Source organism: Ictidomys tridecemlineatus, chromosome 11 (assembly GCF_052094955.1).
Source record: "Ictidomys tridecemlineatus isolate mIctTri1 chromosome 11, mIctTri1.hap1, whole genome shotgun sequence".
Taxonomy (NCBI): domain Eukaryota; kingdom Metazoa; phylum Chordata; class Mammalia; order Rodentia; family Sciuridae; genus Ictidomys; species Ictidomys tridecemlineatus.
Genome location: NC_135487.1, coordinates 75,987,890 through 76,007,960, shown reverse-complemented (window position 1 = coordinate 76,007,960; position 20,071 = coordinate 75,987,890). Strand labels below are relative to the sequence as shown.

Sequence of the window (20,071 nt, the reverse complement as noted above, 5' to 3'; positions counted from 1 at the left end):
GACCATCTCAGTTTGGGTTTGGATGGTGAAGGAATGACAGAACACACTTCTGAGAGGTCATGCTCTGAGAGTGAGTAGCAGTTGACCAGGTGGAGATTTATGGTGAGGGAATGGGCACCTTAAGTGGATATTCTCTATAGAGAAAATAGTATCTGAAAAGCCCAGAGGCAAGGAAAAGCATGGCAGAAGCAAAGAATTATAAGACATTTTCCCTTAGCAGAAGGAAACACTGAAATTTGGGTGTATGTGGGTCATGAAACCAAGGGGGGATAATACCATGGAGGGCCCTGTATATTAAATGTGTTGGGGTTTGTACTGTATCCTGAAGGCTTAGGCAAGTTACTGAAGGTAGAATTAGCTGATTCAAGAAGATCCCTCTTGCGTTATTCTTCAGATTCATAGAAATGCTGGATAAAATATAAGACCTTTTTCCCAGTTGTTTTCCACATAACTGAGCAAGAAAAGAAAATCTTCAGATAATAGGAATGAGCAAACTAAAACCCAGATATGAAAGGGAACTGAAGCCTAAGTGGACGATGAGGAGTAAAAGCTGTAGTTCTGAAGGTTTTAGGCCTATGAGAGTCAGAGAAGGAGAACTGATTTGTGTCTTTAAAGTTGGGAGCCACAATAAGCACTGGTCTAACAAAGCAACAAGGGACTTGGAACTGGGATTTTAGGTTTTCAAGGAATCAGAAACGAGGAATGGGGTGGAAGAAGGAGATGACCAGTGACTCAGGCCCAAGCCAGTTACTTCATGGCAATCTACTGGCCACAGTGCTTGGTTCATGGGTGGCTACATTTCCCAAAACCTTGTTCAATTGAAGTGAAGCCTACGACCATGTTTGATGGTTTGGCTATTGATAACATCTTTCTACTTCTGTGGATTTGGATATGGAAACAGGTAGCTCTAAAAGCTGATGATTTCACCTGGTGACAACTTGGAAAGTCAGTCTTAGAAGATGAACCTCTAGAAGGTGGGTGGAGAATCAAAGAAACTGACTCTTAAGTAACAGTATTGAGATGCAAAACAATGCTGAATATATGTTAGCTTCTGATAATAACATGATAGATTACTCACATAGACAAAAATTATTGAAATCTGGGTTTTTAAAGTGTGTGTGTGTGTGGGTGGGTGTATGTTTTAAAACAACTATTTGAAGATACTAGAAAGAAACCAAAAGAAAACAAACTCATGGAGAATATAATGCTAAGAGAGGTAAACCAATCCCAAAAAACCAAAGGCTGAATGTTTTCTTTGATATGAGGATGCTGACTCATAATGGTGATGGGATCGGGTGGGGGGAACATGGGAGGAAAAGAAGAACTTTAGGGCAAAGGGAAGGGAGGGAAAATGAGGGGGCAAAGGGATAGGAATGATGGTGGAATGAGTTAGACATCATTACCCTAAATACATGTATGAAGACACAAATGGTGTGAAAATACTTTGTGTATAATCAGTGACTTGAAAAATTGTGCTCTATCTGTGTAATATGAAATGAATTGCATTCTGCCATTGTGTATAACAAATTAGAATAAATAAATAATTTGATAAAAAACCTCAAAGAAACCCAAAAGAAAGGAACTGCCCCTGAGGGTACTCCTCAATCTGTGTCTTATTACAGAGGCAAAGGTCTTGGAAAGTGTTTAGGACTAGCAGAGCAACCAGAAACAGGGAGAACATCTTGGAGGAGAAGAATTACAGAAAGAGTAATCCCAAAGCCTGAATTTAAAATCTAACCAACCCCTGCACACATATGAGGAGATCCCAAGGAATGCATTGAAAAAGTAGTCTGGAAGCTAAAAGAACTAAGAGGTTTGGCAGTTGCTAATGGCACGGGAGACAAAATTTTGGAAATTGAGTATAGCCAAACTTACTGCCTGCTAGAACAAAGATCAGTCTTTGGAGGAATACAGTAGAATCCAGAGTCTTGTCATCATGTTATACATAATGTATAATAACCAATAAAAAATCACTAGACATGCAAAGAAACAGATAAATGTGACCATATTCAAGAAAAAAAGCACTTAGTAACAATCTTCCACCAAGATGACCTTATATATTCAAATTATAAGTCAGGACTTTAAAATAACCATTATAATTTGCTTAAGGACTAAAAAAGAAATTATACATATAATGGTTGAACAGATGAGAAATCTCAGAAGAGAAAGAGAAATTTTAAAAAATAAAAGTTATAGAGCAGATGGGGCTAGGATTTGTGGCTCAGTGGTAGAGCACTCACCTAGCAGGTTGTAGGCCCTGGGTCTAATTCTCAGCACCACATAAAAATAAATAAGTAAATATAGGTATTGTGTCCAGCTACAACTAAAAAATAATATTAAAAAAGTCATAGAGCAGAAAAGTATAATAACTGAAATGAAGAATGCATGTAACAGATTTGGGGCCACAGAGTAATGAAGACATCAATTTGGGGCTCAGTGGTAAAACACTTGCCTAGCATGCTTGAGGCCCTGGGTTTTATCTATAGCACCACAAAAGAAAAAAGAAATATTCAAATTGAAGAAAAGAGAGACAAAAAGGTTCATGAAAGCTATACAGAATTTCAGATACTTCTGGGACACTAGTAAGTGATCTAATGTACATGTAACTGGAGTTCATAAAGGAGAGGAGAGAGAAGATGGGGCAAACTTTTTTTTGGAGAAATGATAGTAAAATTTGGTGAAAATAATCAACTCACAAATCCAAGAAGTTCAATAAATCCCAAGAAAAATAAATGGAAAAATAATCACATTAGATACATTTTGATCAAACTGCTGAAATTGTGGCTGCATCAGAGAAAACACTTTACACAAAAGAGACCAATAAGCCGAATGCAGTGGTGTACACCTGTAATCTCTGCAACTCAGGTAGTGGAGGGAAGAGGATCTCAGATTCAGGGCCAGCCTGGGCAAATTTGTGAGACCCTCTCTCAAAAAATAAAAAATAAAAAATGGCTGGGGCTGTAGCTCAGTAGTAGAGTGCCCCTGGTTTCAATCCCCAGTACCAGAAAACAGCAACGCAGGGGACCAATAATACAAATGTTTAGTTGACTTAACATTAGAGACAGAAGAGACCAAAAACAATGGAATTTTATCATTAAATTTCTTTAAGAAATAATGTCACTTTCAAATTTTATACCCAGAAAAATCATCTTTCATGAATCAAGATGAAATAAAGACATTTTCAGATAAAATCAAAGATTTTATTACCAGTAAACCTATAAGAATGCTGGGGGATAGGGATGTAGATTGGTGGTAGAATATTTACCTAGCATGCCCAGGTGACCTGGGTTTGATTGCTAGAACCACAAAGAAAAAGAAAGAACAATAAGAAGAAACTAAAATAAGTTCTCCAAGCTAAAGAGAAATCTAGATGTAATTCAGAACTTTAGAAATGAATGAAGAGCAATAGAAATAGTAAAAAGGTTGGTAAATATAAAACACTCTACATTATTTATTTTCTTCTCTTAATTTCCTGAACAACACATTAGTAGTGAAAGAAAAATTTACTGTGAGGTATATATCAATAGTACAAAGGATTAGAGTGAATAAAATTATGCTGTTACATTTAACTGTTTTGTGGTAAACTATAAACTCTAAGTAGATTGATTGTGTTAGGTTAAAGATGCATATTTTAATTTATAAAGCAACAAGTAAAAGAAAAACGCAAAGATTTATAGCTAAAAAGCCATTAGAGGACCACTTTACACCACTGGGATGGTTATAATCAAGAAGGTGGAGCAATAGCAAGTGTTCAAGGGATGTGTAGAAGTAGGAACTCATACCTTGCTGATGGAAATGTAAAGTGGTGTAGCTGCAATGGAAAACTCTTTGGCAATTCTTTAACAAATGCAATGTCGGGTTACAATAGGAATTCCATTGCTAGGTGTACACCCAAGAACAATGAGGTTATACCTCCACACAATACATGTGAGGTTCCTAGCAACATTATCATAATAATAATAACAACGCAAATGTCCATCAACTGATGAATGGAAAAAACAAAATGTGATATATCCAGACAATGGGATATTATTCAACAATAAAAGTAAGTGAAGGACTGATTTACATTCCAAGTGGTTGCATCTTGAAAGTGTTGCATAAAAGAAACCAGGCACAGAAAACCACATATTGTGTATTGTTTAAATGAAGTGTCCAGAATAGGCAAATCTATAGAGACAGACAGTTGAGTACTAGTTGCTTAGGAGGGGAAGGACAGCTAATGGGTATGGGGTTTCTCTTAAGGGGATGAAAATGTTATAAAATTTGATTGTAGTGATTGTTGTAAAACCCTTTGAATATATACTTAAAAACACTTGTACACATTAAATGAGTGAATTGTATGTAAATTATGTTTTAATAAATACATTTTTAAAAGCAAATGAAGAAACAAAAATGATATCTAGAAATCTTTTTTTCAATTAAGCCCAAAAAAGAAACAGAGTAACAAGCAAAGAGATGAAACAAATAGAACACACCATAACAGCAACTCTAAATTGAGAGTAAAAGGACTTAACTTTGCAGTTAAAGGACAGAGTGTCCACTGGATAAAAAGTATGGTCCAACCATAACACAGAGTAAAAGATGTAAAAGGATGAAAAGATATATGGTATAGATATGATCATAGTTAGAATAGATGTTTAACAATGGGAAAGTAGACTTCAAAACAAGGAGTATTACCAGAGATAAAGAGGGACATTTAAAAAATACATTTTTAGTTGTAGATGAACACAATACCCTTATTTTATTTATTTACATGTGGTGCTGAGGGTCAAACACCTCACATATTGTAGGCAAGTGTTTTACCTCTGAGCTACAACCCTAGCCCACAGGCGACATTTTATAATAATTAAAAACTTAATATATCAGAAAGACATACTTACAAATATGTATGTTTCTACTGTAGATTCAAAAAACATGAAGCATAAAACTGAAAGAAATAAAGGAGAAAAGGTTTTACATCCACAATCATAGATTTTCATATTCCTTTCACAGTATTTAAATAGAACAACTAAGTCAAACATACATACAGGTCTGAATAGAGCTTGCCCCAATTAATATTTATAGAGCCCAACAACTAGGAAATACAGTATTTTTAGGTGTCCTGGAACTTTTCTCAGGATAGGCCATATAAAGGGCCATGAGCTAAGTCTTAGTAAGTTTCAAAAGACTGAAATCTAACAAGGTATGTTGTCTGATTACAATTGAATTAAATTGGAAATCAGGACTAGGGATGTAGCTCAGTGGGAGAGCACATTCCTAGCATGCGCAGTCATAGGTTTGATTCTCAGCACTGAAAATAAAAATCAGTAACGAAAAAAATTCAGTGAAGTCTTAAGATGCAAAGTCATGAAAAAGGTTAACTGTATTTTTAAACAAATGAGATTTTTAAAAGGGGAATGAGAGTTTAGCTCAGTGGGAAAGCATGTACTGTTATGCCAGATTCAGGGGACCCCAATAGACCTCCAGGACCGAATCCTACGCAATCACACAAGAGTCTTTATTGCAAGCTCCAGCCTGGACTTAACAACCGTTCTTGACACAGCGGTCCCAGGGAGTGAGTCCTGGTCCTTTGTTCAGTGAGATTTTATAGGTTTTGGGGGGATACTCTATGCGTCACAACATCACACAGCAAATCATTCCATACCGCAGGAAAATCAAACAACAACTTCTAACATTGATTAGCACATTCACTGGCGGGAACAAGTTGGGTAGGGGTGATTGGTTAGTACAAGAGGGGGATTCCTTTGAACTGATTGGTTTAGGCCACAAGGGATGTACGTGCTAAACTACATGGTTTCCCAACATGTTATCAACCACCATAAACTACTTGGGGGTCATTTGGCATTCCAAGTATTTTCCCTGTCTCATGCTGATTGGAGGTTGCTAGCGGGGTTGCTATGGGTCCTCACCTAGCCTAAATGAGTCAGGGACACCTGGCGCCCACAGCCCTCTCCTGTTATTTACAGACAAACAGGGAGGATGTGTGCTTAGGAGTGCTCGGTGGGTTTTTCCAAGGACAAGGGTCACGCCCCCTTCCTTGGACTGGCTTTGCTCTGAGGTAGAGGCTGGTTTCTCAAAAATGGAATCATATTAGTTTCTCAGTTTAGTATGCCCAAGGCTCTGGGTCTGATCCCTAGCACCAAAATAAGTGAATAAATAAAATAAAAACAATTTTATTTCAGTTGCATTAAAAAAAACACTTAAGAATTAATGTAACAAACATACATAGCTCTACACTGAAAAGCACAAGATACTGCTGAGAGAGTTTAAAAAGATGTAAATACACGGATATATGATGTTCATGTATTGGAAGACTTGGTATTTTTAAGATATCACCTCTTCTAATTAATCTGTAGACTCAATGCAATGCCAATCATAATCCCAACTTGTTTTTTTAAAATATTTTTTTAGTTGTAGATGGACACAATGTCTTTATTTTTTTATGTGGTGCTGAGGATGGAACCCAGTACCTCACGCATGCCAGGCAAGCGCTCAACCACTGAGCTACAACCTCAGGCCCCCCAACTTGTTTTTAAAATAGACCAGTTGATTCTAAAATTTATATGGAAATGTCAAGGACCTAAAAGACCTAAAACAATGTTGAGGGCTGGGGATGTGGCTCAGCAGTAGAGTGCTTGTCTAGCACAGGAGAGGTCCTGGGTTTGATCCTCAGCACCAAATAAAAATGAATAAATAAAAAATAAAGATATTAAATTAATTAATTAATTAAAATAAATAAAACAATGTTGAAAAGAAGAAAAGAAGAACAAAAAACTAGAGGATTTATTCTGTCTTACTTCAAGGCTTAGTTATAAACAGGTAATAATCAACATAGTATGGTATTGGCATAACGATAGACACAAAGAGAAAGGACTAAAGCAATCTTTTTTTTTTTTTAAGTAGAGACAGCTCTGTTTTGTTCTTTTTAAAAAATGTCTTTATTTTATTTATTTATTTTTATGTGGTGAGGATTGAACCCAGTGCCTTACATGTGCTAGGCAAGTGCTCTACCACTGAGCCACAACCCCAGTCCACTAATGCAATTAAAATTTTAAAAAATTTTATTTGTTCTTTTAGATATATATGACAGTAGAATATATTTTGACAATTATAAATACATGGAATATAACTTATTCTAATTAGGATCCCATTCTGTGGTTGTACATGATGTAGAATTTCACAGGTGATGTACTCATTCATATATGAAATCAGAAAAGTTATGTCCAATTCATTCTACTGCTTTTCCTATTTCCATACCCCCTTCCCTTCATTCCCCTTTGTATAATCCAATGGACTTCTATTCCCTTCACCCCCATTTTGTGTTATCATCCACATATCAGAGAGAACATTCAATCTTTGGTTTTTGGGGATAGGCCTATTTCACTTAGCATGATAGTCTTCAAATCCATCCATTTACTGGCAAAAATGAATTAAAACAATTTGATGGAGAAAGGAAACAAACTTTTCAAAAAATCATGTTGAAACAACTGGCTATCTGGGAAAAAATCAACTTCAATTCTTATACTATACCATACACAAAAATTAATTTAAGATGGATCAGAGACCTAAGAATAAAAGTTAAAATTATAAAGCTTTTAGAAGAAAATATAGGAGAATATCTTTAATCTGAGGGTCAGGCAAAATTTTCTTAGGCACAGAATGCAGTAACCATAAAGAGAATACACTAAATAAAAGTTTCTTTTCATCAAACAATATGGTTAAGGAAGTGATTATTGAACTCACAGACCAGGGATGGGGTGCGGGGGCAGGGGGAGTCACAAAAAAGTGTACCTGACAAAATTTGTATCAAGAATACCAACAATTCAAACTTTTCTTAAAAAAAAAAAAAGAATACCTACAACTCAGAAAATGGCACCTATCCTATAAGACTTAAAAGACTTAATAGCCACAGAACCTGGTGTGGTAGTTCATGCCTGTAATTCTACGTACTTGGGAGGCTGAGGCAGGAGGACCCCAAGTTTGAGGCCAGTCTCAGAAATCTAGCAAAACCCTTTCTCAAATAAAATTAAAATGACTGGAGATGTAGCTCAGTGGTAAAGCACCCTGGGTTTAATATGCAGTTCCTCAAAAAATAAATAAATAAATAGGGACCTAAACACTTTATCCAAGAAAATCTATACATATCTACCAAGCATAAAAATACATAACATCATTATTCATCAGTAAATGCAAATTTAAAACAGAATGAGATACTTTCTATTTCCTAGAATATCTAAAATTAATAAGATTGAAAATACCAAATGTTGGCAAGGACATGGAACAACTGGAATTATCATATATTGTGAGTGTAAATATAAACTAATACAACCCTTTTGGAAAAACTATGGGAAGTTTCTTACAAAGTTTAGCATACTCTTATCCTTTGTCTCAGTAATGTAAATCATATAAGAGAAGTGAAAACATTCTACAAAAAGACTTGTACAATAATATTCATAGCAGCTTTAGACATAGTGTAGAAAACTATAACAACTCACATGTTCATCAACATAAAAATAAATAAATTGTGATTATATGCATACAGTGGAATTCTGTTCACCAACGAAAAGGAATGATCTGTTGATACATGGGACTTTTTTGAAACTCATAGACACAATGCTGTGTGAAAGAAACTGAATATTTAAAAAAGCGTATACTGAATGTTTCTTCTATGTGAAATTATAGAACAGGCAAAGCTAATCTCTGGTGAAAAAAATTAGAACAGAAGTTGTGGGGGTGGGGGTGTGGAGGGGGGTTGGGGATAGTATGGGTTAACTGATAAGAGACATGAGAGAACTTTCTGGGGAAATGAAAGTGTTTTGTATCTTAATGGGGTATGGATTATACAGACGCTCGGAGCCACTTGTTGAAGTTGTACAGTTAAGATTTTACTTTTCAATAATTTAAATGTTAACCTATCTTTTAAAGGCTGGGGATGTAGATGGGTGGTAGAATGTTTGTTTAGCATGAATGAGGCACTGAGTTCAATTCTTAGCACCTTATAAAAATGAATAAATAACATAAATGTATTATGTGCATCTACAACTAAAAATTTTTTTTAAATTTATCTTTTAAAAAATAAGTAAGGGTAGGAAAAGTTAGAGACATGGATGACACAAGAATGGCTGAATTTCTGAATAAATTATTAAGCCGAGTGATGAGCACACAGGTTCATTGTACCATTCTGATTACATTGTATAGGCTTGAAATATTCCATAATTAAAAAAAAAAAAAAAAAACAACAGGGCTGGGGATGTGGCTCCAGCGGTAGCGCGCTCGCCTGGCATGTGTGCGGCCCAGGTTCAATCCTCAGCACCACATACCAACAAAGATGTTGTGTCCGCCGATAACTAAAAAATAAATATTAAAAAATTCTCTCTCTCTCTTTAAAAAAAACCCCACCTTTTTACAGAATATTCCATTTATTTGAGCCCATAAATTCTGTTTTTTTTTTTAAGAGAGAGAGATAGAGAGAAGAGAGAATTTTTTAAATATTTATTTTTCAGTTTTCGGCAGACACCACATCTTTATTTTATTTTATGTGGTGCTGAGGATCGAACCCAGCGCCCTGCGCATGCCAGGCCAGCACATTACCGCTTGAGCCACATCCCCAGACCATAAATTCTGTTTTTATTGATGTCAATTAGATATAGATTTTTCTGTGACTTATAATCCAAAGTGTCTCTAGTAATACACTGGAGATTCTAGTTGTTTGTTTTTTTTTTTTTTTTAATATTCCATCTTTTCTGTGTAACAGCCTGATAGTTGGATTTTAGTTTAGCAGACGCACACCAGATGGAAGCTTGTTAGACACCAGGAATTAGATCAGAAGTTGTGCTCAGTTATACAGCTGTGGATCAGAGCGGGGAATTCCACCAGCACAGACATCAACAGAGCCGGGCCAGTGGCGGTCCACATAACCTGTTTGCTGTCAAAAGCCAAGCCTAGATGTTTTTCTTGTCAAATGAGAGATCATACAGTAGTATGGGACTTTCAGAACTTTCCGAACAAGGGAAAGGGAACATCATTATGAAGACTTAGAGGAAGAACAACTCTCTAATAGTTATTTATTATAAGAACTATAAGAAATTTAATTTTTTTTCTGGTATCCTTAGCTGATTCAGAAGGATGTGGTATCTATGAATTGAAGCATGCAAGTAAAAGGAACAAATAGATGAAAAAGGAGTAGTAAGCACATGTAGTTAGAGGTAACCTGGACATGCAATAGCAGAATTAAAATTCAAATTAGAGACAGTAAAAAGTGGATTCACGCTAAGGAGTACTGATTCAAAGATGTGGAAAACCACCAGGTGGATTGGCACATGCTTGTAACCCCAGCGGCTCCAGAGGCTGAGACAAGAGGATTCAAATCCAGCTTCAGCAAAAGCACGGCACTAAGCAACTCAGTGAGACCCTGTCTCTAAATAAAATACAAAATAAGGCTGTGGATGTGGCTCAGTGGCCAAGTGCTCCTGAGTTCAATCCTTGGTATCCCTGCCCCCCCTCAAAAAAAAGAAAAAAAAAAACATGTAGAAAACCCACTTGAGGAATCATATTAGAATGCAGGGGGGGGGAACTGTGGGAGAGACAGTAGCTATGGATGATAGATGATTCTAGAACACCGGTTTCAGAAAGTGAGCCAGCATTTACAGGGGAAAAAACTGTGACTAGAGAGTATTGTAACTAGAGCTGCATTTTGTTTCCTTCTTGAAGGTAACGTTCACATATGCCACAGTTCAAAAATGCTAATCAGTTTTCTTGGACAACAAACATTTAGTTGACTGAAAGACAACTAAATGAATTTAAGAATAGAATATTCTTAAGCTAGGTGCAGTAGTGCATGACTGTAATCCCAGCCACTCTGGAGGCTAAGGCAGGAGGAACATGAGTTCAAAGTCAGCCTCAGAAATTTAATGGGGCCCTAACCAATTTAGCTAGACCCTCTCTCTAAATAAAATATACAAAAAGGCTGGGGTTATGGCTCAGTGGTTGAGCACCCTGGGTTCAACCCATGGTCAAAAAAAGAAAAACAAAAAAAAGGATATATGTTATGAAAGACCTACAGACTTCTAAAGGACTGCCAAAAAAAGCATGAGGCCATCCCAAATTCTTAGTAAATCCTCATCTTCACAAACCACACTGATCACACTGAGTACGCTGATGAATCTGCAAGAATGTGTATCTGTGGCATCTGGATTAAACTGAAAAGCAAACAGTTTCCTCATGAGTTGTTATTCCTGTGGGACAAAATTGTGTAATTGGGCACAAACAATTCATCTGGAAAATCCTTTCCCTCAGGCATTGTTTACCACAAGATCTAGAAGTTCAATTAAATAAGATGACAATACAGTAATGTTAAAGAAGAAGAAAAACTCAGAGGGGGAAAAAAAACACTGAAAGGAAATAATTCAAATGTTAAAGAAATTAATTGAATACTCAGAACCCAGGTAACTTTTAAATCTTCCACTTTCTGGTATGTTTCTGCTTTTGAAATGAGCATGTATTATTTGTCAATGAGAAAACTACAGATAGAGGAAAATGCTATTACAGTTGTGCTGAGAAAGCAATGCTGTGTTTTAGTTTCTAAGTGCTACAGCAACACACTGAAGATAGACAAATTGTGAAAGAAAAGGTGAACGTGAAAGTAGAACACAAAGATAATAAGACCAAATCTAGGTAAATGCGATTAGATTACTAAGCAAAAAGGGCCTAGGAAGTAGTGAAACAAGAAAAACAAAAAATGGAAAAAATTCAGTTTCTTTTTTTTTTTTTTTTAATATTTTTTTAGTTGTTGATGGACACAGTATCTTTATTTTTATGTGGTGCTGAGGATTGAACTCAGTGCTCACACATTCGAGGTGGGCGCTCTACCACTGAGCTATAGACCCAGTCACCCCCAAAATTGAGCTTCTTAAGCAAACTAGAAAACACAATTATTTTTCAAAGGATAGTATTAACTGAAACAATTTAAAGGGGAACATAAAAAACACTAACTTGGTGCTGGGGTTGTGGCTCAGTGGTAGAGCTCTTGCCTAGCATGTGTGAGACTCTGGGTTTAATTCTCAGCACTACATATAAATAAATAAAATAAAGGTCTATTGACAACTAAAATATATATTTTTTTAATAAAACACTAGGGGGCTGGGACTGTAGCTTAGTGGCAGAGCGCTTGCTTAGCATGTGTGAGGCACTGGGTTCCATCATTAGCACCACATAAAAATGAAACAAAATAAAGATATACTGTCCATCTCTAACTAAAAAAAAATAAAAAACAATACTAACTTTGGGCTGGGGTTTTAGCTCAGTGGTAGCTCAGCATAGCTGATAAGAGCACTCAGTGGTAATGCTTTGGACATGTGAGGCACTGGGTTCGATCCTCAGTGCCACATAAAAGTAAGTAAATAAAATAAAGGCATTATGTCCATCTACAACTAAAACAACATTTTTTAAAAAACACTAGATTTATTTTATTTTATTGATGTTGATTCTGAGGATTGAACTTAGGGCCTCCTGCATGTTGGGCCAGCACTGTACAACTGTACCACTGAGTTATACTCCAACCCCAACCCCACACCTCACCCAATTTAAAATTCTTAAATTTTACAAACAGACAAGATCAATGTGAAGTCTTAATTCCAGGTGCAGTAGCCACTTGAGGCAAACACCTGCATTCTGATGACCTTCAAAGCCTAATGGTTTTCTAAGTAATTGTTCTCTGCATGAAAAGCCAAGGGGCTGAGGATAAACTTCTGTCCCTGCCTTGTGCATTTTGTAGATGACTTGTTTGCACTTATAAGTAACTACTCTAATTCAATTCTTATTTTTAAGAATTTTAATATTTATTTTTTAGTTTTCGGTGGACACAACATCTTTGTTTGTATGTGGTGCTGAGGATTGAACCCGGGCTGCACGCATGCCAGGCGAGCACGCTTCCGCTTGAGCCACATCCCCAGCCCCTCAATTCTTAAAAATAGCAGTTGGATCAAACTTTTTAGCCACTGCACCTACCTAGGCCAAAAGCTAGCAATTGGTCACCTATCTGATCACCCTCTCTTTACAGATATCTGAGGAGAAAAGCAGAAATTTACATAGCTTGCTGGCTCTCTTCTCATTCTCATTCCCTTCCTGACAATCCTGGGAGACAGGAAGGTGATTAGCTTGAGCTAAAGTGCCTTCTGTGGGAGCCTCCCATCCGCTTGAACTGGGGACATTTAACCATTCACCAGTTTAAGGATTTCTTAGAGAGTTCTCTGTCTATGCTACTTCTGACTGAGGAAATTTTTCCAGACTCCTATCCTGACATAGTGGATGTCAGATTCTGGTAGACCCTTTACTCTGGATCCCCATCTTACCCCCGCCCTGCCCTGAGGAATTAACTGGTTTTTCTCCAGACTGTGGTTTCACAGCTGAGATATCCTACCCAACACCTTGTCCACAGGCCCCTCCCACCAAGTCCATTTCCTCTGATCCCACTGTCTGTCTATCCTCCAGGGTACTTAGAATATAGTAAAATATCTTATTTTTTTTCTCATTACCACCAAACTCTCCTCTCTGGTTAATAAGCCTGTAATCCTATATATTTCATCTTATTTCACTTCAAGTTTTTTTTTTTTGCTTTGTTTTTCCTCATATATTCCCTAGATTTGGTCTTATTTTTTTTTTCTTTGTGTTCTACTTTCATGTTCTCCTTCTCTAGAAAGTTTCACAATTCTCAACACAATTGTCAACTCCTTGAAGAGTGGAATAGTTTCTCATCCTTTTTTTTTATGCAACCTGAGACTTTAAAGAAAAAAGTCAATAACAGCAGCAATTTGTGGAAACCATAACTTCCTCCAAACGCTTCCCCAAGTAGTTCAGGGATTTCCCAGGGACATCTCAAATCTGCCTTCCAGTACAGTTCTCTGGGCTGCTCTGTGGGTGATATTTCCCCCAGCCTGTTTCCATGACTCTTTTTCTCTGAGCCACCATATCTCATACTTTTTACCTCTTCCTTAAGCTCCAGCCACAGTGGTAAATTCTTTTGCCTCCCTCACACTCAAACACAGTTCCCTCAGACCTGTTTTTTCTGTTTAATTCTTCACAGGTCTAGTTTAAGCAACAGTATTGCCTTGTCATTCCAGCACCAACCCATTGTCTCTACCCTAGCTCTTGGACTAGGATTCACTTTCCTTAGAATGAGCTCTTTCCCACAATAGATTTGGGATAGTTGAGCATATCACAAGTAGTCTTCTTTATGGACTAACCCACTAATCAATCTGTCTTTATTATCTAAGGTTGAGTCCAGGAACTGTCTCCTCCAAGAAGTCACTTTTGAAATCACTGCCTTCCCAACACACACTGTCACCTCCAGCTAAATGATGTCTTTCTATCATGGTACTCTGAACATATCCTGGATATACTTTTTATTGTATGGTAATTGTCTTTTTGCATACTTGATTCCCCATCTAAACTATGAGCTCTAAGGGAAAGAATCATGTCTAATGCATCTTTGAATTCTGGGTGTTAAGCTTAATTCTTAATAATTAGGAGGTTGCATAGAGGCTCGGACTACACCCTTGATGTACTTGTGTGTACCACAATAGATTTGGCTTAAATAATACTTCATTTTGATTAATGGCAGTTTTCCCTTATTTTTTCTTTTTACCACCAAACTCTCCTCTCTGGTTAATAAGCCTGCAAGCCTGTATATTCCATCTTATTTCACTTGAGAATTTCATGCTGAGTTGGTTCATATTTTTGCTTTAAGATTTATGTCAAACCGATGTGTTTGGTGAGCACCCACGTGTCCTAAGTCTGGTTCTATCCTCCAAATACACAGAGATGAATACAATGTGGTTCCTCTCCAGAGGAGGTGCCAGAAACTTCCTTAAGTCTCCCTCCCTTCATTCCTCCATTATTTTCTCCCATTCTTTCTTGTCTGGATAGATTTTTACCAAGATTGGAATTGTATCTAATGGAATAAATACATAATGTAATTAAAGAATTTAATTACATTACAGTACACTCAATATAACCACAGAAGTTTGTGCCAAGTACAAAAATAGCAGAGGCATGCATGATAGAATTCCTAGGGTGGGTGAGGGGGACCTGGAGGAGGTGACTTCTGAGTAAGTTATAAAGGGTGAACAGACTCCAGAGGCTGATTAGTGAAAGGTATTCTGGGAGAAGAAAGAGCACATGCAAAGGCCTAAAAATGTGAAGCAGCATTATGTGTTTCAGAAACTATAAGTACTTTGATATTTCTGCAGCATGAAGTTTAGTAGAAGGAAGGTGGAGGTGGTGGTGAGAGGTGAAGCTGGGGTATTAGGCAATATTTTAAGTGTTAAGATCTTTCATGCTTGGGCAACTTTTTGGTTAACTGGTGATATTTACAATCCATATGTGAAGCTAGGTATTGCAGTTTTCCCTTCATGAACTTCATGGTTCTGTTTTCACCTAACTGCATTTTAGTGTTTTTTATCTGGGTGATATAAGAATGAAAAAGAAGATGCTCCCTGGAGTGTACACTCTTGTTGAGGCTGTAAGAATATATCCCCACAAAGAGTTTAGAGCACTTACCGAGCAGTCTACAGGTCAATGCAAACTGAAACTGTAAGGATGGTCTATAAACACAGTTTTGCTATATCAAGAGTTATACAGGAAGGACTAGAAATGTGTGGGTTAAAAAGAAACAACCTGAATTTTGCCTTAAGAAAAACAATTTCTGTCAGAGGTAAGCTGATCATTGGAAATGCCAAATTAAGAAATGCATTTGAAAATTAGAAACTGTATAGTGTTGTATTGTCCACAGGTAAGAAATGATGTCCTGCATGATCAATAAGTAATCACCTTTGAGTTTTGTATTGAAAGAACACAAATTTATTTTTTCTTTATAATATATTTATTTTCTGTTCTCTACTTAAGGACATGAGCTGTGGTAACAGTTACTTTCCACTGATTTTATTTTCATGTATGTTTAGATTTTTAGTGTGTCTTGGAGATTTCTTTTTTTAATTGTTTATATAAATTGGGTTTCTGTGGTTTCTGCCAAGTAGCTCTCAGTTCAGACTACACTGGGACTCTCTTAGCCCCTCCTTTCATCTCTTTAACCTCAAAATACATCAGTCTCTGCCCTCTGCCTGTGGAGTATGCTAATCCAACATCTTTCCGGGGGCCCCTGAGTCTTTACCCCACCACCCTCTGTTTGAGTATTCTTCCCTCCAGCTGAGCCAGTGTCGACTTTTGGCAGGCCATGAGGGTTTCTGTATAGACTTTCATGGAGCTGTTGATCACCAAATACTTTTCACACCTGGATGCAATTTTAAGAGATGGCATACTTTAATCAACCTTTCACAAGAAGGATGGAGGAAACTTTCACTTTCTGTTTGTATCGTCATGAATTATTTATCTTTGACAATGAGCCTTTGCTGTTCCATCATTAAAAGGTAAAGATGGAGGTACTGGGGTTGTGGCTCAGTGGTAGAGCACTTCCCTTGCGTGTGTGAAGCCTTGGGTTTGATCCTCCACACCACATGAAAATAAATAAAGGTATCGTGTCCATCTACAATTAAAAAAAAAAAAAGCCTGAATGTCTGAATGTCCACCAATTAAATAAAAAGTAAAGGTGGTTCAATTTGGAAAAATGACATTCAATAATAGAGACTTTAGTATAATTTCAGGTCTATTAAATTAACTTATCTCTATCTATACACACATACACTACACACACACACACACACACACACACACCACCACCACCACCACCACCACCACCACCACCACCACCACTAGTGTTTTAAAAAACTCATAACAGTTGCAGAACCCTTGCCTAGAACATGTGAGGCACTGGGTTCCATCCTCAGCACCGCATAAAATAAATTGATAAAATAAAGGTATTTTAAAAATCTTTTTTAAAAGCTCATAATAATTTGGAAAGCAAGAATCATAAAAATGTTCGTACGACATGACTTGTAAAGTCTATTGTTGAAAAAGAAACTAAGAAAATAGTCCAAAAGAAAGTCTAAAAAACCTATATACAGCCTTGTATAAACACAGAATAGTTGAAGAGAGAAAACTTTAAAGTCAATATAAGAGGAAAACTTAAGTAAAAAATGACATATCAACTGGATGGAATATTATTGCAACACTGAAAATGATTGCTGTAGAAACTATGTTGACAATATGGATTGTTTACAATATAAAGAGAAAAAGAACACAAAATTATATACTCACTGATTACAGTTGTGTATAAAATGAATTTCATAGGGACAACTAGAAAGGAAAATGGATAATGAAAACAGCTGTTATTCTATTGTAGTGGGATTATGGAAAATTTTTTAATTTTATTGAGTGTTCTTTCAATAAATAAAATTGGAAAAAGTCTGGGCACTGTAGTACACTCCTGTAATCCTGGCTACTCCAGAGGGTAAGGCAGGAGGATTGCAAGTTCAAGGACAGCCTGAACGATGTAGCAAAAACACTGTCTCAAAATAAAAAATGAAAAGAGCTGAGGGTATAGCTCAGTGGTAGAGTGTTCCTGGATTCAATCCCCAGTACCCGCCCCTCCAAAAAGGAAAAATATAGAGTTTCAGACCATTAGTTAATTCAGATTATTGTAGTCCTGGGACTTTTGCAGCAAAAAGGAAGGACTCTGGAATCTGAGCCTCTTTCTCTCATTGGCCAAAATAATTCTGCCCTAGGAAAGAAGGAAAATTCCACTTTCTTACCACATTGTAAAAATGAGCATTCTCCAGGCAAATGATACTAGATGGCCCCCTCAGGGAGATCTCAGACTCCATTCCCAAAAAGCTTTAAGAAAAATCCATATTCCCATTCTTCCCTCCGCCCAGCCCCTGACCATTAATCTGTCTTCTGGCTTCATAGATTTATCTGTTATAGACATTTGATATAAATGGAAATCACACAATGTATGGCTTTTTGCATCTGGTTTCTTTCACCAGATGCAAAAGTGTGACACTTTCAAGGATCACCTGTGTCACAGTATGTATTAGTACTTTACTCCTTTAAAAAATATACTTATTTTTTAGTTGTAGTTGGACACAATAGCTATATTTTATTTATTTTTTTTATGTAATGCTGAGGATTGAACCCAGGGCCTCGCACATGCTAGGTGAGCACTCTACCCCTGAGCCACAACCCCAGCCCAACTTCACTCCTTTTTATGGTCAAATCTTTTTCTATTGTATGCTACACCAAATTTTGTTCATCTCCTCATTAATTGGTAGATATTTGGATTGTTTCCACTTCTCCTATGAATATTTGGAACATGTCCACATTTTTGTGTGGACATATGTTTCAGTTCTTTAGAGTATATATATCTAGAAATGGAATTACTGGGATCCCATGATAAATCTCTGTTTAATGTTTTTGAGGAACCACCAAATTGGTTTCCAAAGCAACTGCACCATTTTACATCCCCACCAGCAGTGCGTGAGGGTCCCTGATGTTTTTTGTCATCCCTTCCAGTTTTTAACACAGGGCTTATTATGTAGTACATATTGATTAGATGCCAACTTTCTTACTGATATTTGCCTCACTATTCCTAGGGAAAACTGAAAATTAGAGATGCATTATAGTAATCTCCACTTCTCCATGGGGGATACCTTCCAAGACCCCTCAGTGAATGCCTAAAGTCATGGATGATATCTGTTATGAATTGTATCTGGCATGTCCCCCCAAAAGCTCATGTGTTGAAGGCATGATCCCCAAAGCAGTAAGATTTAGTGGTGGGGATTTTAGGTAATGATTAGGGCTCTGACCTCTATCAGTCAAAGCCTAATCCAGCAAATGGATTATTTCACTGATAGCTGAATGGACCGCAAGGTGGTACCTCTAGGCAGATAGGACATCACTAGAGGAAGTAGGTCACTGAGGGTGTGGCCTTGGGTAGTCCCTGGCCCCTTCCTATCCTTCTCTCTGTTTTCTCTTTCTCTTTCTCTCTCTCTCCTCACTTTACAGCTGCCTTAAACCAAGCAGCCTTCCTCCACGATGCCCTTCCACCAGGATGTTCTGCTTTGCCCCAGGCCCAAAGGAATAGAACTGGCCAACCGTGAATAGAATCCTCTGAAATCAAGAGCCAAAATAATTTTTTCCACCTGTGACAAGTTGTTCTTGTCAGATATTTTGGTCACTGAGATGAAAAGCTGATGAACACCATATCAAACTGAGTATAGCACTATAGTTTGGGTATGGTTTATCCTCCAAAGGTTCATGTACTGGAAGCTTGGTCACCAACATTAGTTGTAATGAGGTGGCAGAATCTTTTAAGAGTTGGGAGAATGGCAATAATGATCTATTTTTTGTTCTGTGGATCTGACAAAATGGGAAGGAGGCCCTGACAGGAGGAGAAAGAAGAATATAGATCAGACGAAATAAGCAGAGATGGGTTAAAATAAAAGCCTGTTGGGCTCTGAGGCAGAGAAGTGATTGAGGCCTCTGGGTACATACTCTAATATACTATACACAATATCTTATCATTGTTGCTAGTGTGTCAATTCAAACAAAATTATTTAGTTACAGATAATGGAATTTGAAAGAATTTCATAGATTATTGAATTCACTTACATAGAGTATGTCATGGAACATTCTTTTATTTTCACCCCAATTGATACAAAAATTTTTCCTGATAAGGGGGAAAATTAGTTGGATTTTTGCTTGTCTTTTTTAATGTCTGAGAATTTGTCTATATACTATTCTCAAAACATAGATGTTCCCCAAAATAGGGAGACAAATGAAAAGATCACTATTTCCCCATTTTTTCACATCATGGCATAAAAAAAATGATAATTTGTAAAGCATCAGAGCAAACTGAACTGCTGTGAACTGGAGGTTATAGACCTGAGGTTGAGGTGCTCACCTTTAATTCTATCTCACACACCAGTTGATGAGCTCAGGAATAAATTCTGTACAGTTCAGTGAGTCAGTATTGAATTTTACCCTTAGTAAGAAAGCCAACATGCTTAGGTCTGAATAAGATGGTTAGAAATAATGGCTTAATTAACTGAGACTTCCTACATGTGTGTATACATGATGTTGTGGCTGGTAACATACTGTACCAGACAGGCTTGCATCAGAA

The 20,071-nt window shown here is 37.0% G+C and overlaps 1 protein-coding gene across 2 annotated transcripts in view; it reads left to right on the top strand.

Moving 5' to 3' along the window:
* Dipk1a (divergent protein kinase domain 1A) overlaps positions 1-20,071 on the top strand; it is a 105,546-nt gene that overhangs the window by 40,628 nt on the left and 44,847 nt on the right. The window lies entirely within an intron of this gene.